Genomic DNA, 16,768 nt, shown 5'->3' with positions numbered 1-16,768 from the left:
AAATATACAAAATTAATGTCAAAAAGAATGGTAAGTTGGAAGTCCATGTTTTTGCTAATGTGATTGTATTTTACTGGCAATTAAGCAGGTGTAATATCAATAGAGTTTAATAAACTTGCTGCAATTTAATTCCACTTTTCTAAACAAAATTGTTTATGACAATGTTTTCTGAAGTTTGAAAGGAAATATGAGGTGGAAACTTTTAAAATTGTATACGTTAATGACAGATTAGGAGTACAGTTTTCCTCTTAGCTTTTCATGTCATAAGTAGTTGTTACAGTAATAATGGCCAAGTTAGTTTGCATGTTACAGCGCAAGCAATACCTAATTCAGCCTTTACACAGCTTGTTGAAATTACAGGTTTTACTTTATTACTGTCAGAAAATAGTGCCTAAACTCTAGAGTGAAATTAAAACCCCCTTAACCACTGGTGACCCCCCTGACAAATCAGTTTCAGGCTTGACATAATAAGTGACACTGCAGAGAGCCCTGTATCCTGAGGGACTGCTCAGATTGTGCTCTGCAACTGAAAAGACTCAGCTCTGGTTCCTAATGGCATTATGTAAATACAAAGAAAATGTGCAGCATGCAGGATGACATCACAGTATATAGGAAGAAAGGTTGATCACAACATTAAATTAAATCATGGCAAATATAAAAAACAAGCTGCTGAAACCTATAAAAATATCCTTATTACACTACATAAAACAGATGCTATTTGTACTTTTAAAAAGCAATAAAATTATGTGAAGAGAACATTACAAGAAAGAAATTATAGCAAATATATTAGTCTTTGTGAATTGATTAGAAGTATAAAGTATTTTTTCTGATGATTTCTTCTTTACTAATAACTTTCTGTCTGTAACATGTAATGACTGTGTATCTGACTAAAGTCCACAAATGCTGCTGATTTTGAAACTGGCCATCCATAAAGGGATTTTTAAAATAATATTCATTAAATTGTGTTGCATAAAGGAACAATATCTCTTGATGTAACAGCAGAACTTGACCTTAAATTTTAAAAATTTTTACACCCTTTTCAAACTCTGTCTTAACTCAGTTATTTAAATAATGCATTTTCTTTTCTACAGCTTTTTTATTACTATAACTAAGATTACTCAAAAGGCCCAACTCTGTTAACAGGGCAGAGGGGGACCTTACTGATATTTTTAATGACCTTAATTTATGTTTAGTACTGTGATACAGAACAGTCACCTTCTTGCCACTGACTACAGCCCTGACTATTTTCAAATTAGCTGCATAAGCCTAGGTCATCCACCCAAGACATCTGAGTATGGCCTCTCCTTTTCCAGATAAAACATTATTTTAAAAGTATTCAGAAGTTTTACTGAAATTACTGGTTTATAATACAGAATTTGAAAATTCTGCTGCCTTAATTAAATCTTGTGGACTATTGATACTGTCGTACTGGGGGTAAAGTACATCTCACCCCTGTGTTCTTACCCATGACTTTCCTGATAATATATGGTTAGTAAAGTTACTGTGGGTACATTCAAATATCCTGAATGCAGGGAGCAGTGTGTAGAGTGAGTTTGTAAACTAACACACGGTGTGAGTACAGGTTTTCCTGCAATAAACTTTTGATAATAAACCCACTACATCCTTCGCTTTATTTCATACTCTACTATTAAGGATAGGTTCTACCAAATAATTCAAAACCTGCAGATTATGCATGAAATTTCTACTGAGAATATTTGCATATCATGTTATTTTAATTACATGATACTATTGATTTAATTAATGGGACCATGCTAATTATCACTTTCACAAATCAACTAGACATGTCATAATTGATTGCAATGAATATAAACTCAAAACTCCTACTCTGGAGAGTCTCATAAGCCTGTGAAGCAGTTCTTACTAAGTATATTTAATGATACAGTTTAAAGTACCAAAATTTTCTACTACACTGAAATTCAAGTGTCTGAATTAGACACTTGAATTAGTCCTTAGAAAGTTTGAAAAACCAGAAATAATAAAATTTACTGTTGAGTCTAACAATGATCATAAATCTAAGAGACGATTCTTATAAATACATTACAAGTACCTTTAGAACAAGGAAAAAGCCAGATATATTTTGAGTTTCCCCCTTAATTCAATTCTGTGGTAAGTTCAATAAAAAAATATACTTGGCAATTCCCTCATCTATTTCCAGATTATTGCTGGAGCAAATACTATAACTACTGATGAATACTCTCAGTGGCAACATGAGGGAATTATACCACGGTTTTTTCACCTGAAAACTCTGACTTATTGTTTGTAAAACACTGTTTTCCTAGTGTAACAGGTCTCAGTGAGGAGCACCTAAGCTTGGGTGTCAAAGGTACAGGCTTGTGACGCAGAGCAAGGCTCTCTAAGCAGGCCAGATCCCAGAAAACACAGATCCCAGAAAATACTCCACAGGACAGTCTGGGAGAGCCATTCAGCTCTCACACATAGAAATTACATAAATTATCTCACAGAGAGAAGGGTTATCAAAGGGCAGGGATGCTTCCCATCTTGTCAGTGACTGTCTTGTAAGAAAAACAGCTGACACCATCTCCTGTGTTTTTACTTTTTGAAAGACTTATTGGGTAACTTGCCCTCTCTAAATCATGCTATCTATGTACATTTGTTTAATGAAGGTAAGAGGCATGACTCCAGGATGGCAGCAAATCCAGAATGGCAAAGCTTGATCATAACCATCTCTCTATCATGTTCCTTAATTAGTTCAGTTTTTTAGCTTCTCTGCCCTGTGTTCTGGCTTCTTTTGGCTTATTTCTTATCTGTAGAAGTTCTCTTGTGGGTAGATCAAAATATGAGGGTGTATAACACAATGGTGTGGCTTCCACTGGGTGATCAACTAACCAACTAAATAAGAATTTGCATGGCTGATCATTGTCTCAGTTTGTGTCATATTTGATGCCAAAGAAGCCACAAAAGAAGCACTGTTGGATTTTCTGTGATTTCTGTTTTATGTGGGTAGCTGTACTACAAGGATTTTCTGATAATTTTGCACTGCAAATGTTTCTCCTTATACAACAGTCAGAAAATTATGATTTTTAGGACACAGCTAGTCGGATAAGACAGAAAAATTGAACCATCCCCTCCTTATCTAGCAACCGAGTTTTACCAGTCACAAATTATCAATAAATCAGTGCATAAAAAAGCACATGCTCACACACCCTCTTCATTAGCAATCAAAGCGTTATGGAGTCCACATAGTTACATATGGTATAGGACTTAGTAGAGCACCAATTTTCAAAAATGCTGATAATGCCATGAACCTTTAAAAAAATAATCATGTTCCACAGAACTTCAAATCAAAACCTAATCAGTTCAAAATTCTTTGATACTTGCCAATTTCATGTCTATGGTGCCTGTCTTTTGTTACTGGACATGCTGGCTATTAACCAATAATATAGATATTAAACACACACATATAAACATTAAGATTATAAGTACTGGACAATTTTATGTATTTTTTCTGATATTAGCAAAGATCCTGTATTTAAAAAGGGAAGACTTTGCAAAAAGGGAAATTTTTTTCCTCCAGGAAGTGAATTTAGCTGTAAATTTCATGGATGACTAAGTTTTTATTTCCTACCCTCCCCTTTATAAAGGCTCCCAAAGGGATTTTCACTTCGTCTTCCAAATCCTTACCAATTTCACATTCTGTTGTACTATCTAATAAAATGTTTTTACATAGAAACAAAACCTTCTAAAACATCAAGCCTATGGACTTTTCCATGTCCTACACAGTTTATGAAACCAATGTGTCTCCTATTTTGTGTGTTTTGTCTTTTAAAGTCCCTGAACTCTCTGTCTGTAAAAGTGCTCAAGTCACATTCACCTCTTCTTTGAAAGACATGTCATGTATACTGGAACCAATGGCAGGAGCTTGTATAATTGTCACTTCTGAAAATGTAGATTACTTTTAAATACAACTAAACCATGTAAGTCCAAATATGGTTAAAAGAAGGTACAAAAATTAAGAGAGTGATTGTGACAAAATCTTCTTGATCCTAATGCTCTTTTGGTATCTGATGCTTATGCCTGAGGACAGTATCTTACTACACACCATGGGAAAGCAATTGTAAATCTTCTGCCTTTGATAAAATTTGTTTCTTTCGTCTGGCCTACAGTCAGACATCATTCTCTACTCTGAAGAAGAAATTACTGAAGCATAGTTGAAAGCCACATCTAATTACCTGGAGTATAAATGAAATTAGAAAAAAAAAAGAGGTGGACAACAACAAGAGAATGGCTATGTTTCACTGCAAAGTAAAATGTTACGGGATCAGAGCAAGGCTATACAAAGGGTTATTGCCATAAGCACACTTCAACAAAACCTGATCTCTCTTCTAAGGCTACTGATGCACCACTACGGACATCTCAGATTTCAGTCCATGTTCAATTAGACTGTAGATATTTCACAAGATGGTAAAGGTTTTGCATCTTTTTATTTTATCTGGGGATAGTCTTTCAGAATCCAGAGCTAAGTTTTCACTGTTTCTTGTAAGGAGCCTGGTGGAAAGTCTTGCCTTGTAGAAAACGTAGAGTCTGTGAATACACAGATGGGATTTTGTGGTGAGGTGTCCTTGGGGAATGTATCTCCTCTGTAGCAGTCTTTATCTTAGTCCCAGTTAAAGTAGTCCACTGTTTGCTGTCTTGTCATAAAAATATATTTTAATATTTATTCACACAGACTACTTCACTGATTCCTCTCAAGTGGAGAATTTTTCTACAAGAGATTTCTTGTATGAGACTTCCAATATTATTATTTCAAATTGAATAATAATCCACTGCCGCCAAGGCTTTTTTAAATTTTCAATACAGCACAAGGTCCAACACTTGGTTGACATGAAATGTCAATAATCTTTTCTGATTATGTTGCATGTCTTGGAAGAGAACTGTTCATTACCATGAACAGATAGAGGTAACCTTTGTTACCAGGCCAAATGTCATGCAGCATTTTGCCTTTGAAATTCACTTGTTGAGACAATCATCAAAGCCTAAAATATAGGGAAACTAAAACCAAGACTTCAAATGTAAACTGGTTGAAATAGTGATTATTAAATAGTTCTGCCCTTTCTGTAATATCAGAGAGGAGATATTCAAACATTCTATAATGCCACAAAGAGGGGAGAAAATTACAGGTTCCCCCCACCATGGAGATTTTAGCTGATGGGCTAGATTCTGGTTGCTTCATGCAGAGTAATACATAAAAGGATTTGTATTGATTTTGGTAAGTCTTGATGTAGATAGAACACCGTGAACAGTGGCCAGGGACTTAAGCAAAGTAAGTAAATATGCAACAAGATTCTGATAACAGGCATGCCCAGTAAGAATGGAAAATGGTAATAATAGATCATGGAAAAACTCATGCCATGGTGAAATTTCTTAAATCTTGCTGGAGCTTATTAAAAAAATGAAGAAGTTACACAGAGGTAATTCAATTGCATTACAATCTGGGGGAAGGGTTTGTAGTGTAAGTGAGGGCAATGCTCTCAACTCGCAGAAGTGCTCAGTGGGAGAATACCTTTCTGTACTGGAGGATGTGCAGGAATGCAATTAACTGAGACAGAGTAAATGTCACACTCAGTTTCACTGCCAAAGTTGGATAAAAAGCTGCTGCTTTCTTAAGAAAGTGCTCTGTAGACTCTGATAAGCATAATTCATGGAGTCTTAAAGTATCACCAGCTTCAGTCATTGTTGCTGGGCTTGCAAGGGTTCCTCAGGGGTGAAGAGATAGACTAGAATCTTGACTCCATGATCAGAGTGCTGGATTTATTAATTTGTGATATATAATACATTAAGACTATACTAAAAGGAATAGAAAGAAAAGCTCAGAAGCTTGCTATGCTAAGAATAGAAAAGGAATGAATCAACAAAGGAGCTCTCTCTGATTCTCTCAGAGAGAGCTTGTCTTTGATTGGCCCTTAATTGTACACACCAACATGGGCCAATCACAGGTGCACCTGTTGCATTCCACAGCAGCAGATAGCCATTGTTTACATTCTCTTTCTGGGGCCTCAGCTTCCCAGAAGGGGGAAAAATCCTAAAGAAAGGATTTTTCACAAAAGATGTCTGTGACAGTCATCACTGCACTCTTTTTCTGAGTGTTATCATGATTCCAGTTAAGTAGCCAAGGGAGAAAACATCCTGGTCAGTGGTGGTGGCCCTGGAAGGGTGCTGCTTTGGGCTCCTGCAGGAGGATCTCTTAGAGGCTCTGTTTTTCAGTATACTGTTTTCTGACATTCTGCTAGACAGCCCAGGAAACCATATATGTTTCCACTTACCCTCTGCTTTTCAGCCTAGGAAACCACAACTGAACACTTTGACCACTGGCTCCATAGTCTGTGAAATAAGGAAGCCAATAAAAAACACAACAACCCGCTGTCAAAGTAAATTTATATTTGTGAAGGAAAAAAATCTCATTAATGATCTTTTCATCTCAAATCACTACAACATGCTATTGACCTTCACCAGACAAGTCCAAAGAAGTAGAATCACGTATTCAAAAATAGCTTATAAGTATGAGAAAAAAAGTTTTATAACTGAGAAAAAAAGTTTTCTATCAAATACAAGAAAAAATGCAGTAATACTATTTCATTAGAAGAAGATAGCTTATAAATAGGAAAAATTACTGTACAGGAAACACTACCAAACTACCAAACTACCCTTTAATATTTCAAAGCTAAGATGTATCATCCAGTGTTGTGCTTTGCTCTTTTGAATTGAACAAGTTTATGAAACTCTGGGATATTTATTTATTTCTCTTTGCATTCTAACCCAGTTTTTCCTCTATGATGAAATTGTGCCTTTGGGAATTTTCCAATAATAATGAGTTTGTTAATATAGAATTGTTGCATTATGGATTAAAAAAAAATTTGAACATTTTTGAGATGACTATTGTCTTCTATAGCTAATCTTGAGAAGTCTGATATTTTGAATGATAAGCTACGACCTATTAAAGCTTAAAGATGCAATTAAAGAATGGAATTATTCCATTAAATATTCCTCAGGTATCTTTAAAATTCTTTCCTCCTCAAAAAGACTCATGTCAAACCATTCTCAGTGAAAATTTTCATTCTCCTTAAAATACTTTATTTTGCTTTTAGAACCAATGTTCATTTGGATTGTTTTTTTAACAGTATTATTGAAAATTCTGGGAAGGTATGAATACACACTGGTTACATAATTTCCCTGATCTTTTTCTTTTCCCTGAAGAAAGGAAAATTGATGGTGACATTTTGCCTACGGCCATAAAATTCATATATTGAAATGTCATAAAGAAAATATGACTATATGTCCTCTGCCCTCTACTGGATAGCATCACAAGTATGCTTCTACCTGGGACAACCAAATTCAGAAATTGCCAAGCAGACACCTTTCATCTGCCAAGTCATCTTCCCTTTCCAGCGCTTGTGGGAAAATATGTTTTTTTTTACTTCACAGTCCTTGTTCTGTGGAGTAAATTTTTTTAATCTTATACCTGTCCACAGTGAATCCAGAAGTTTATTATTAATGCAGTTCAGTAGCAGATTATGACTACATTTCAGAAGCAAAAGAAAAAACCAGCCTGACACATCCACATTGACTGAAATGCCATCTAAATGTTACAATTTGTCCCTTAAAGTGCATTAAGCCAATGCAGAAAAAAAAAAAGTTGAATTCATTGATAACCAAAAAGTGACAATTCAAACTGTGTAACAGGGATCATGGTCTCATGACAATGCCTATGGGGAGCATGCAGAATGAATCTGAAATACCACATATGACCTCTGGTTTCCTGAGAAACTTTATTTATGCGCAGTAAGAATCTGGCACAAGGAGAGAACGAGAATTCAGAGAATTTAAGGAGCAAATCAGAGGAGCAACAATGTCCTGATGGAATAGAAAAGTCATAATTTTGCTCTAAAAATATAGCTGAGAAAATGGCAAGACTGATAAATCAAGGGAAAAAAATCTAAAGATTGCCAAACCAATTTGAATGGAAACTAGTGCAGCTGACCAACTGCCTTGCCATGACTGCATCATTCAAAGCTCACATTTCATTATTTTAGTGTCATGAACAGTGGAAAAGATAGGGTATTTAGAACTGTTTTATCTAAAGAAACTAGATTCAGAGATACTGCCAATCTTAAAATACTAACTAAAAAACATTTGGGGAACTGAGTTCTGAGGGGAAAATGAGGCATACACTTGAAGGTAGAAATGGTGCAGAACGGATGAATGCATAGGTCAATATTGGGTACCATAAAAGCTGTGTACCAGACCATTCCTGCAGCCTTTGAAGGATGATTTAAAGCAGAGGAAGGAAGATGGAGAGGGTATGGGATAGCTGGAGGTGGAAGAGGAAAGATTCATATCTCTGAAACTACGGTGGTCCAGCTGAGTTGGCACATAAGTGCCATTCTTTTTGTGTTTGGTGATTTCTGTAATATTTTTTTTAAATAAACTTAAACATGCACTGAGGTTTAAAATCTATGGGAAAGAGCACACCATAGAAAGCTTGGTCATGTGATCTACAGAAATAGAAGGTAATTATGTTTCAGTCAAAACACTTTTTTCTTTTTTTTCATCTTCCCTGCTTTCTTTCTTCTGTCTGTACTTTCCAATTCAGGAAAAGTCAGGCTGCATTTAGATTTAGTAAAAGGCAGCTTCAATTGTTCAGTACTGTCAAACTTACAGCTAGCATTGAGTACCACTTCCTCCCTCCCCCCTTCCCCCCGAACACCATCCTTCATCCCATTTTGTTGCTTTTACAGTGAACCCACTGGAGTGTAAAGCTGCTTGGGGCCTCTCCAGGGCTGGTCTTCAGGCACAAGCTACTGTACCAGTAAAAATCAAATTGCCCCTTGTATAATACATTTGCAATGCCCAAACACTCGGAAACTGAATTATTACAGCACTTAAATGTGCAAGAGGAATCCAATAAAAATTTGTGATAGCATGGCACATTTTTCAGTTAATTAATTTCAGATTTCATATGAACTGGGAGAGAAAAAAAAAGAAAAAAGAGAAAACACCACTGTACTGCATGATGTATGCCTTTGTTGAAATGCTGTAGGAAGCCTAAAAGCAGAAGCACCATTTTTAAAAGTAGTTGTGTAGAAGGACCAGACTATTTTGCCATTGTTAATAGCTGTCACAAATGCAGAAAAATATTCATGGAAACAGTGCAAATAAAGCAATCAACTCAAGGTTTGAATGCAAATCTCAGTTTAGCCAGATCCTGCCAAGTGAAGTCCATTGTCTATAATAGGTCTTAACCAGTTTGTGAGTGTTTAATCTTCAAGCTTCACTACTTGTTCGTCAGTAATATTGCAGTGCTGAATTATTGTTTATTCTGTAAGCGCTCTCTCCAACAGTCTTCAGGATTCAGTTTCAGAATAAATCAAATCAAAGACATGTGCAAACAGCAGAAATAATAAAAAATAAAAATCAATACATCAGAATTATTTTGTCTTCCCATGTGCAAGTCTTTGATTGGTCTGTAAGCTATGACAACTTAGTTCTTTCTTCTTCACACCCTCACTCTGCTTTCAGAGGAGATTACCAAGCACCTTAAAAGGTGTCAGTGAAATGTCATTACTATTGGCTAGAAATTACAAGAGGAAAGTCCATGTAAAATATTAAAAAAAAATAGGTTTCATTTTTTCAGGATATTCAATAGAGGGATGTCAATTTTAATACATAAATATCAGTGATATAATAATTCAATTTGATACATAAATATCACTGATATAATAATTCAATTAAAAGCTTAGTAAACTAATAATAATGGCACTAAGGGTAATGACCTTTTAAGGATGACATCTTAAGGCAAATGTCTGAACTTTTCTAAAAACCATATTCTGCCACACTTCAGGAGAATAGCAGTCAGATTGTCTCTAGATTAGTTCCGATAACTAATTCCATTATTTCTTCTGTGTTTTGAAGTAAGTCATTCAAGTGATTTACTGATGCTCAATGGCAGTGAGCACCAACAGCCACTTTAGCCCTCTCAATCCTTTCTTTAAGTAATAATGGCTGTCCAGTGCATTTTCATATAGGTTAGATCTCTAAAAATCAGTTAGACTTGCCAGACATTTCCCGAGAGTTGTGTTGTTTGTAGGTAGATGTCTGATTGATGAATCTCTAGTAATCCTCTAAAACTGACTACATTCCATAATCATAGACCTTCTGCACTTATATCTAAACAAGATCTAGGAAGGAAAAGGAAGGTATTCAAGCCTAGAAACGACAGAATCACAGCATTCAAAAGTTTGATTTCCATTCCATAGATAACTTCCCTTGCTCACAGAGTGAGCCTGCAGACCTGCCTGGGGCTAGATGTGCAACATGAAGTGAATTGTCTTTTCTGTTTCCTGGACTTGAAGCCAAAGGTCCAGACTAACACAGCGCATGCATGCATATGAAAAACCACTGGATGACAGCAGCATCTAAACCAGCAACCTAACTACCAAACTATACTCAGCTGAGGCTGTCTTCAGCTCTGTGTTGCTGTTGTTCCACTCTGTGAATGGAGATTAAGGGACGGAGGGAACTGAATACACAAGAGAATCACGATTTTTATTTATGGTCTACTGGGAACTTCATCCAAATTAAAGCCTACCTTTTCTTTGAGGAGACATCTGAATTAAAGCCTAAGGCTTATTAAGATAATCTATCATATAAGACAATAAAATGGATGCATTTGTATTAATGGACCAGAAAATAGATGTTTCTCCCCTTTGTTTCATGACCTTTAGTCACCTCTTACCTATTCCTAATACATTCAGGTATTGATTACTTCCTTCCTGTTCTGGAGTTACATATTGACATCAAACCCTCATTTTCCTTTCTAACCAATGATTCTGTGTCTAAGAGTAAAAAAGAAACGTGTGAAGTATTACCTGAGAGTCCCAATAAGCAGTCTTTAGCAACAAATTATAGAAAGGATTGGGTTGGAATCAGTGTTCATCTAGTTCTATCCATGGCCTACTATCCATGGCCAAGGACACCTTCCACCAGACCAGGCTGCTTAAAACCCCACCCAACCAGGCCTGGAAGGCTTCCAGGAATGGTTTATCCACAATGGCTCCAACCTGCTGTACTGCCTCACAACCTTCAGAATACAGAATATCTTCCTATTATCTAATCTAAACCCACTCTCTTTCAGTTTGAAGACTTTTCTCCCCGTTCTGTCACTATCTATACTTGCAAAGAGTTCCTCTCAGTCCTTCTAGTAGGCCCCCTTAAGGTACCACAAGATAACCAGGCTGAATAGCCCCAGTTCTCTCTGTCTGTCTTCCTAGGAGAGGTGCTCTATCCCTCTAATCATCTTTGTGACCCTTTGTAGCATCCCAAAACATTTAAACACAAGGTTTGCTGAGGTTTACTCTGGGTTAAGGGCATGGGAGAAATACTGACCAGATATTCTCAAGAGGTCAAAATTACACAAAAGTTTACTGACAAAACATAGAAAATCAAAGAACTTTTTCAAAGGATTTAATGCAGCATCCAATTAACACAAAACACTTAGCATTAACTTTGCCCATTTAACTTAGCAAATTTGAAACCCATTTGTTGTTAAATTACCCAAAATGTTCCACGAAAAGAGAATTAGAAGAAAAGATGAAAGACAGAAAAGATATAGAAAAACACAAATATAGCTGTGAAATCCTGGCTTCCAATATGGATAAACTCCCCTGTGGCCAGACTTTTACATCCTTGGGCCTCAGTGGACCCTGTTCTCAGGAGCTGGGTTAAGTAAGACTGGGGCAGCCTCATGGTTGACAGAGATGTGGGGCTGGGATGCTTTGGCTCTGGGCTGAGGGCAGTGGTGTGTGGGGCAGGGAACTGCCTCCCCACAGCAAGGCCTGACCCGCTCCCTCCCCCAAAGGTGCATCCCAAAATGTCTCGAGACATCAATCTTCTCCAGTCTCTGTCGCTGTCCTCTGGACTTGTTCTGTGAGGAAAAATTCACGCCACCAGGGATTTATGTCCAAAAAGGAGACAGAGGGGTCCTGTAACTTTGAGCAAAAACAAAGGGAAAGGCCATGGGCCACTTCCCCATGGGTTCCCTTGAATTACTGGAGAATGCAGGCTCCTTTTTCCCAGTCCTAATTTCCCAGTCACATCACCATCTCCCTTTCCACATTGGCTAAGGTTCTAGGAAGGTACAGATGTCCCAGATAATCTACTCTATTCTCCCTTGATATGCACCTCCCCTTTTGTATAACACAGCTCTATTAAGCCTTTGTTCTTCTTCTTGAAGTTCAGGAGTGAATCATGACATTGGCCGAGCAGCAGTCTGTGTCAACTAGTAACATTTTCTGAAACTGATAGTTTCTCCTGTTGCTTCCTTAACTACAAGTCCCTGGCCCTACCTATGAGCAGATTCACATCATCGGTTTGTAAAGACACATCATCTTATTCCTTTCAGCTCCAAAAAATCCATGTCCTTCCAGTGCTGAGGTACCGAGATCTGGATGCAACCCTGCATGAAGTGGGGTGTCATCCAGGCAGAGGGACAAATCATTTGCCTTTACCTGCTGGCAGTGCTTCTTTCTTTGCAGAGGCAATATTCTAGGTAATATGAGTTTTCCAGCTCTAAATAATCTGACTCTAGAAAAACAACTACACGAGGAACCCTCACAGTAGCTAACTGCTATTGTCCTGGAATAAAGTAGCCTGACAAGAAGGTAAGAGACAAATCCCACACTGCATCTATAGTCCAGTTGAATGCCAGGGAACAAAATCAGGACAGCAGAGTGACTCTGTCCCTACACAACAACTCTGCATTTTTGTTTGGGCCCCTGCCCTAACACTTCAAGGTTCTATGGCCATGGCAGGCAGAATAAGTCCAAAAAATGCTGTCATGACATGTGCACATGACTTCCTTGATAAGATAGGAGGTCTCCAAGTTATTTTAATAATTCCCAGATTTTCTGTAGCTGAGTCTTAGTACTTCCGCCTTTATGTTTTCTATGTATCAAAACTATTCATTTGAAGGAAATGTGTGCAATTAAAAAACAAAAAACAAACCCAGAGAACCCCCAAAAGCCTTGGATCTGTATCATTATGATTATAATTGGGTGGATGATAGCTGTGAACTGAAGGAAGAAGGTGCATTTCACTTGTTCTCAGTGTTATGAATATATAATATCTGAGTTACATTTCTTTGTGCAATAACCACACATTCAAATACATGGCAATTAGAAGTATGAGGCTTCTAAGGAACCATTTTGCTAATACAGTTTTATGCTATTAAAACATCTACGAAACAAGCTCACAGAATGTCTCTTTTATTTAAAAGCAAATGACAAAAATTCTGTTTACTATCATTTCTAAGAATGGCATCTAAGTGTTATGCTAATTATATTGATTTAGTCATGACAAATAATTGTAATACACATAGTTATGTAGGCAGAAGGTTAGTCTGTCCTTCAATTGTTTACTGATTTTTGTTCTGTGAGCCTGAGTTACCAGTACTCTACAGCACAGGTAACTGACATTTTGTGTTTCATTTAAGGTGCTGAATGTCATGGAACAAAATCCCTGCATTTATTTGTGACAGAAGGGTTTATAAAAATCTTTTCTGTGGCAAACTTCCAACTCAGAAAGGACTCCCAGCCACTGCACTTGTTCAGTGGAAGCAGAATTCCGCTGGCACACAAAACACATCTTCCTTCATGCATTTCTGTGTTTGTTCTCTGGAGTGCTGCCAGAATAGGCTTAAGTTATGATAGCTAGCACCATTGTAAACTAGGAATCGTGAAGGAGAAGTTAAAACCTCCAGGGAAGAAAAACACTTTAAGTAACAACATGGAGTGTAGCCATACTCCTGTCTTCCCATTGCAGTGGCGCTGCATGGCTGTCTCAGGAAACACAGGAGTGGATTTACACTGCAGGGGTGTTTGCACACTCACCCATTCTCCCTGCAGATCCTGAGCACTTGCCAGTTAATCAGCATCTTTCAGGGCGCTCAGCATAGCAACCTTCCCCACTCAGCTTCTTCAGTGTCATTCTGGTGCCTGTGAAATGACCTTCACTACAAATTTACCACTCTTAGTCTAAATGAAGTGAGCTTTGATCATAATGCACCTTTTTGTGCTTAGAAATAAAAACGTGCCAGCAGCTCCTGTAAGCTGCATTGTAAACTGGAGGCTGCATCCATGTACTTACTTCAGTGGGCATTTTCACCCCTAGAATGCATATGCTCACACTCTGTCTTGAAAAACAGTGTTCAGCAGATGGTTTGAACATGTGTATCTGGTTTTAATTTTCAGCTTACAGACCACAAAGTTATTGTCTCTTGTTTTACTGAAATAATCTACAGAATATGAAAAGACTGCAGTTAGCAATATCCCCTTGTATATCAAGGCAAACATTTAAAATTTTCAAGAATTACTAGCTTAAATCATTTCTCATAGAGGGATTTTTTCTCAGTGACTGAATGTGCTCTGTCTCAATTTGGTATTTTATTGCTATGATCCAAAGTTATTTTCCAGATGTAGTCTGTTAGGACGTCAATTTTTCCAAACATGCAGAGTTCTCCCTATGAAGAGACATTTGGCCATTCCAAAACATGACATACAAGGTTAATGCTGCAATGAGATGTGTCATTCTGCGTGTCCTTCTCAATCCCTGACAATCAACTTGGCACGTAGTATGTCTGACACACAGAAACAAATTCCAATTTGTTTATGTTAGTAAGTGGCACGATTGAGGGCAGATCTCCAGTCCTATATCTTCCAGAAATCTCATGCTAGAATTTGAATCTATGCATCAGATCCTAACCTGTTTGCTGCACAATTTAGTTTGTTCCTAAAAGAGGTTTTAGTTTATCTCGTCCATCACATTTTCTCCACCTTAGATATTGTCATTCATCTTGGGTGTAATAAAAAGTCAGAAGCCACAAGAGAGGATTATATTTACATTGTCATGAGTGTTGATATTTGTAAACCTCAGTCTCACAGTGTTTCATGTTCAAATTTCCAATGAAACCCTACATGACTTTTCAGTCTTGGCACAGATTCTCTGATATGTCTGAATTACAAACATTACCCATAAGCACAAACTTGTTACCTATGGTTGACAGCTACATGGATAAACTGAGAATAAAAACGTATCAGTGGTGCAATGTTTGTCTTAAAAGAGATGCATTGCACCTAAATGTTGTATTTTTCTTAAACTGAGCTACCAAGAATGTTTACAGACCTTAAATAGGGGGTGGGATTCACCTCCTCTTACTTCAGATGTATGATTTTCTTTCTGCATTAAGTCTAGATCTATGCATTAAAAATCTAGATACTATTTACAGTCAATGGAGAAAAATTGGTATCTCTGGAATGTAATTTATCTCATCTTAAAATAAATGAATGAAATAGATAAATCATATTATAGAAAGGTTTATTTCTTTCCATTTCCTTTAGGGGAATCTAAACAAATAGTTCAAATGTGGATGTGAAGGGAGATGATTCCATCCATATGGGATCTCATTAAAAGATTTTTACAACTTTATTTCCTTACATTTCTAGCTAACATAATGATTTAATGTTGGAAAGACAAACTGCTTAGGGGAAAAAACATAGGGAAAAAAACCCTCTCCTTTCAACTTCTACTTTATAGTTCAAAGTGCTAAAACCAGGGATTTGTACAATTGATACCTTTCCTTCTCACTTGCAGTTTGTTATTGCAAAAATTCCTGTATAGCATCCATAGTACTTGCAAATTAGAGGAGAAATCCTGAGGTAAAAGCCCAAGGCAGAGCTGATATTCTCATGGATATGACACTGTTATAGAATGTTTTGGGTTTGATGGAGTCCTATAGATCATCTAGTTCCAACTCTGCTTCTGTGGGCAGGCACATCTCACCCTAGACCAGGTTAATCAAAATCCTCTCCAGCCTGGCATGGAATACTTCCAGGGATGGTTCACTCAACACTTCTCTGGGCAGAGCCAGAGCCAGTGTTTTAAAACCAGTGCTTCACCACCCTCACACAAAGAATTTCCTCCCAATATTCAATCTAAAACTTATGTTCTCCAGCTTAAAACATTTCCACCTTGTTCTGTAACAATATGATGGTACAAAAAAAAAAAATCCCTCTCAGGCTTTTCTGTAGACTCTCTTCAGATACTGGAAGTCTGCTCTGAGGTCTTCCTGGAACTTTGTCTTCCCCAGCCAGAACAATCCCAGGGTTCTCACTCTTCCCTCAGGAAAGGAATTCCATAGCTCTGATAAATTTTTTGTCCCTCCTCTGAATTAGTACCAACATGTCCTTGTCTTGCCAGGATAGGGGCCCCAGAGCTGGATGTATCAGTGCATGTGGGCTCTCATCAGGGCAGAGCAGAGCAGAGGGGCAGAATCCCCTCCTCACCCTGCTTTGGTGGCAGCCCAGGGCACGTTTGGCTCTGTGGGCTGTGAGTGCCCATGACTGGGTCATGTCCAGCCCCTCACCCACCAGCACCCCCAAGCCCTTCTCACAGGGCTGCTCTCGGTCCCTTCATTCCCAGCCTGGAGTGATAACAGAGGTTGTCCCAACCCAGGTGCAGCACCTTGCACTTGGCCTTGTTGAACCTCATGAGGTTCCCATGGACTCACTTCCTTGAGCTTTTCCAGGTCACTCTGGATTGTGTCCTGTCCTTCAGGAGTGTCACTGCACCATTCACTTCATTCATTCACTTTTTTTGTCATCTGCAAACCTGCTGAGGGTGCACTTGATACTGCTTTGTATGTCACTGATGGTCCCATTATTGGACCCCTGGTGGCACC

At 37.8% G+C, this 16,768-nt stretch overlaps 1 long non-coding RNA gene across 1 annotated transcript in view; it reads right to left on the bottom strand.

The window, feature by feature from the left end:
- LOC141727064 (uncharacterized) overlaps positions 1-16,768 on the bottom strand; it is a 59,066-nt gene that overhangs the window by 34,859 nt on the left and 7,439 nt on the right. The window lies entirely within an intron of this gene.

This window comes from Zonotrichia albicollis, chromosome Z (genome assembly GCF_047830755.1).
Source record: "Zonotrichia albicollis isolate bZonAlb1 chromosome Z, bZonAlb1.hap1, whole genome shotgun sequence".
Lineage (NCBI taxonomy): Eukaryota > Metazoa > Chordata > Aves > Passeriformes > Passerellidae > Zonotrichia > Zonotrichia albicollis.
The sequence above is the reverse complement of the archived record's forward strand: the minus strand, read 5'-3'. Positions and strand labels throughout refer to the sequence as shown.